Source organism: Fundulus heteroclitus, chromosome 18 (genome assembly GCF_011125445.2).
Source record: "Fundulus heteroclitus isolate FHET01 chromosome 18, MU-UCD_Fhet_4.1, whole genome shotgun sequence".
Taxonomy (NCBI): Eukaryota; Metazoa; Chordata; class Actinopteri; order Cyprinodontiformes; family Fundulidae; genus Fundulus; species Fundulus heteroclitus.
Genome location: NC_046378.1, coordinates 20,058,204 through 20,063,482, shown reverse-complemented (window position 1 = coordinate 20,063,482; position 5,279 = coordinate 20,058,204). Strand labels below are relative to the sequence as shown.

At 36.6% G+C, this 5,279-nt stretch overlaps 1 long non-coding RNA gene across 1 annotated transcript; it reads right to left on the bottom strand.

Moving 5' to 3' along the window:
- Positions 1-1,482: 1,482 nt before the first annotated feature.
- On the bottom strand, positions 1,483-4,917 carry LOC118566820. Its single transcript, XR_004933311.1, has 5 exons — positions 4,766-4,917; positions 3,265-3,381; positions 3,002-3,163; positions 1,812-2,030; positions 1,483-1,685 (listed from the first exon to the last, which is right to left on the bottom strand). It is a non-coding gene; the product is annotated as an uncharacterized LOC118566820 (long non-coding RNA).
- Positions 4,918-5,279: the final 362 nt, after the last annotated feature.

Here is a 5,279-nt window from a genome sequence, read left to right as displayed (position 1 = left end):
CAGCTTTCTAGAATTCATGTAGTTTCATGAAAATGAACTGTTTTACTGTAGATTTTATTCATTTACTTCTACACCAAGGCAAGGCAAGGCAAGGCAAATTTATTTATATAGCACAATTCAGTACAGAGACAATGCAAAGTGCTTTACATGATTAAAATATAGGAATAAAATACTTTCTAAATGATTTTCTCAGTGTTCTATTGCCAAGTGATTGGCAGATTGTATTTGTGTGTTAACTTCTCTTTCAACATTTTGAAAGAGAAGATGGTCTTATGCTGTTTGAGTGGCATAGCAGTATCTCAGTGTTTTCAGAAGTAGTCAAATAGCTTGATCATTATAGTGTATCTAAATACTCATCATTAAAACCCAGAATGGTTGTTTGTAGAGAGGTGAGTTTTAATTGTTTCCGCTACGTTTTACACAATCAATGAACGACTCGCTATTATTGAGTATTCTGGCGATGTTTTTTTGGGACAAAATGTAGTGGTGGTGCACACATGGCAGAACTGCCAGCAGAAATCATAATTTGTACTAAAATCCTGCCAGAGTTTTCACTTTTTGAACAACAATTTGCTATTGTGGGTAATTACAGGCAGACTGAGCTTGGTACGGATTGCTTTCAAATCCAGGGGTACAGTGTCGGTCTGTTTTGTCTCAGGTAACATTTCTCTCCTCCTCCTCCTCACTGGATCAATCTCTGCAGGAATTCTCCCTTTATAAACCTTCATTCAAGCTGAAGGCTGGAATTAATTTTTTTCATATTTCTCAGTTTCTATCCATCCAACCATTGTCTATACCCGCTTATCCTTAGAGGCTACAAAGGGACAACATAAAAGGATATATATATATATATATATATATATATATATATATATATATATATATATATATATATATATATATATATATATATATATATACATAGATGTGTCACAGAATACTTGACAAAGGTTTTACCTCTGTGGTTTCAAATGTATTCCTCTGAAATATCAAAGATGTGCTGCTAGATGGTTTTACCAGGTCTGTTCTAAAATTGCTGGTCCTGATATGAAAAACCTTAATCTTGTCTTCAGAACAAGAGTGACTAAGAAAGCAACATCCATCACTAATGATCCTCGGCGTCCTTTGTACACTCAATTTAGGCTCCTGCCATGAAGAAGGAGATTTATCTGGGAGCATAAAGCTAGATCTAACTGATACCTTAGTCCTTTTATTCCCTTAGCTGATATGTTTTTAAATCATCACTGATAAATAGTGCTACCTGGAGCTGATATTATCCTATAAATATTGTTTTGTTTTAATGTCTTCATTTTTTTGGACAAGTCCTGTTTGTGTGTTTATTTTGTGGAGTCGGTTACAAATAAATTACCCAACAAGTTGCTCAACTGAACAAAAAAAAATGTTTTCAATTAAATTAAATTCAAAGTGTTTTTTAAAGAGATGGGAACTTTTCTTTATTATTTTACAAAAACATTCATTGCATCTCTTTAACATCAAGAAATATATACTAATACATGATTTACCAGAAAAGTTGGAGCAGGAGAGATTATGAATCCAGAAGACAGTGTCTATTTTCATCGAGTAAAGGTTCAGGATTTCCACAAGACAATTAAAAACAGATGAGTTGGCTCGCGGTGTGGGGCTATCAGCTCCTCCAACACAGAAGAAACCTGTATAACATAAACCTAACACAAAGAGCTATTTATTTAGAAGAGGTTGCATTGCATCATATAATTACAAAATAAGCCGAGCTGTTCCACACTTAGACTATATATGGACAGAATCAGAATTAAACAAGTGTCGCCCCCCACCTGAGGGTTGTGAGGCTCCGGGAGTTTGGCAGTACTTCCCTGGGGGACAAGGACGGCATTGGGAGTGGGATGAAGCTCCCGTGTCAGGAAGGAAACTGCCAACAGGACAGGGTTTGGGTGACCCACTTCCCTGAGGACAGAAGTGCCCCATGGGACACACATCACCATACGGCTGGGAGAGAGGTGAAGGCTCGGTGGACCCCTGGGAACAAAAATGCCCTGTGGACAATATGGACAAACATTCCCCTAAGGATTATTGAAATATTTACTATTTTACCAAAATGGCTTAAGGGTTTTGCAGAAAAAAAACAGACACATTTTGTAATATTAAGTCAAGTTTATCTCAACGTATTTTAAAATGATTGTGACTCAGATTCAGTTTATTTGCCTTTTGCGGTATAAAAAGAGAAGCTGCCTTTGTCTGTCCACCTTCTACATGATTGCTGTTAAACCTTAAGTGTTGTATAATAAAAACTTCCAAATATGAATGTAAAGAATCAAGATAAGACAGAGATATAAAAGTAACTCAATTAGATTTTAATCTGAACCGGCTAGTTTTAGGGATCATCCTGCTACTCTGGTATCTTGACATTTTTGTCAAACATTCACTTTTTTGTCGCACGAAAATATTTTCTGCAGACAGGTTTTATTATAAACATACTCATTTCCAAATTCTTCTGGAAAAATTATTTCACATGGGGTTAGAGCTAGATCTGCAACTTCAAATGCTATTTTTATCTTAAAATTTTATTCAGTTTGTGCTCAGTTTTGGTGATTTAAAGTTGAGGTATCTGACTCCTTTTTGTCTCTTCTTTTTTTACATTTAGAGATAATAAATTCTAGAATCTAATGTTTTAGCACAAATATTTAATTATTGTAGGTGATATAACAAAAATATGTTAAAAGACAAAAAAGAGATAAGAATCGAGCATTAGTAGAGCCTACCTTGTATGTTGCAGGTTTAGGACAAGCTATTAAGCTATTAAGCTATAATTATTCTAACGACATGGTTGTAGAAGTTATGAATGATATTTTGACCAAATACTTTGCCATTAACTCTCACGTAAACATTAAATACTCCAACTATTCATGACATTAACTCGTCTCCAAAAATATCTTCTGTATAAAAATAACCTTTTTTAGGTATGTTTTTTTTTTTTTTTTTACATTCTGCTTGCAAACTGACAGACCTGGGCTGCAGGGTCCAGACGGTTCTGTCAGAGCTTTGCTGTTACAAAAGCGGCCGGAGGGGCAGGGGGAGCATTCGCTCAGGGACATCCTGTCAGCTAATGGACTGACATAGCCCACTGGACACGGAGACGGAATAGAAGAACCTTCAAGACAGTAAAAACCTGGGAAACAATTCAGGTTTTATGAGAAAAAACAAACATACCTCCAAGTAAAAACATGCATTAAGTTAAAGCAGATAAACACGTGAGAACAGTTAATTTACCAGGTGGGCAGCTGTCACAAACTGGCTGGCCAGATAAAGACTGAAAAGTGCCTGGACCGCAGATGACTGGCTCTGCACAACCAGGTGGACAAGCGTAGCCAGGTGGGCACTGGTGTCCTAGAAAAATAATCAGACAATAAAACCCACACTGTCATTTGTTGCCCTGATCATAATCTAAATAAAGGTCATGGGTAGAGCAAAATTACAAATCAGCATCTGTCTTTATTATTGTAACAACGTGAGAGGTATTTTTTATTTTTTTATTTTTAATCATGCAGTGTGGCACAATGCAAACGATGCAATAAAGAAAATATTAGTTCTATTCAGATTTAATATCCTCCACAAAAATTCAGTGGGAGGAATGGAAAATAGGTGGCAAACTCCACAGCTGAAGTATCACGAAAATAACAAACACAATTTCAAAACTATTTTTAGATTCTGGGCCACTTCCTGCACAAATTGACAAAACACTCTTCAACCTAAGGCTAAAAGGGGGTATGGCATCTCTCAGACTTGTAATAAAAGAGAAGGCAAGAAGCAACATAGTGACGTTTAATTACTTCTATACATTAGCTATGTAGATATGTGGATGGACGCATAGGACATCCACTGCAATAGTTGCAGCAAAACAAAATTTGAAGCTACTTCTTAATGTGAAGTAGAGCGTTTTTCATGTTTATTGTAATAAACTGTTGCTACACTATACATGTAGGAGTTGAAGGTGCATATAAATGCAACATAATTGATGCCTGCTACAGTAGGCTAAAAAAGTAAGACCAGTGCACTGCATAACACCTCCTCTATAGGTGAAAATCTTTAAAATAGGAATAGGTTTTACAACAATGGGATTATTTAAACAACAGGTTTTAAATCTAATAGGTCAATAACTGGAGGAAATAAATTTTAAAATATTAAAAAATAGAGTTTTCATATAATGTTTAAGGTTAAATCTTCATTGCTTTGTAGCAGGGGAGTCCAAGGTGTTGCTTCTATATTCTTATTTATACCCTCCAGCTTTACATACATCAGCTGCCTGTGGGTTTTCTCTAACTGTGTTAAATCCAGTAATCTACACAAAACTTTAAGAAGTAAAAAAGTATTGTGGCCTGCACTCAATTCTAATTAGACCTTTTCAGGTAGATGATTCATGATCATTTCGGTTTAATATGAATGCTTGAAAACATCTAAAAATGCTATACCATCTGACAGTGAGCTTGGACTATTTATGGCTGAAATAATTGTTACCTGTCATCACAGCTTATATAATATTCTAATCCACTGTCATTCACCATCAAGCCTGTTTTGTTACCGTGCAATATATATCTTACTATATATATCACTGTAAAACATAATTTCAGCGGCAGCTCATGAATAAATATTGTTTTACTATTGAAGATCTGCCTCCTGCACATATTTCTGTCTAATCGCTTGGAAAGTACGACACACAGAGCAAATTATTTTAACGGGTGTGATCTGCACCCTCTGATAATGCAGACTGTACCTGGCTGATGTCCAGACGATGATCCTGTTGGACAGAACCATCCGGGGGGACAAAGGAGGTCCTCTGACGTCTGAGCCCACGAGGGGCAATACAACCCGGGGCGACAAGCTGCACAATCGTCCTCAGAGTGCGCTGCAGTCCTCCCTAAGAAAGTACCTATTCAAAGGAGATAAATGACCCCGCATGCAAAGTGATTCATGGTCCTGCTCCCTTTTTCCACATACACACATATATCTATATAGACTTGAAAAGGTATGGGATAATTGTCATGTGTGCTCCACTGCTCCATTTATTCACCAAATTAAGTACCATTCTGACAGCTTTATTTGGACTCCCATTAGGTTTTACATCTCTCCGTAATGTTGTAGATACATTAACCTATCACATATTCCCTCTGGGGGATTTATGGCCCTTTGCCCAATCTATTGAAGACGTGTGCTCAATGTGTGAGGTCGGACACATAGCTCGTGTGTGAGTGTGATAAAGCATGTGTTCTTTCTGTGAGAGTCCTTTC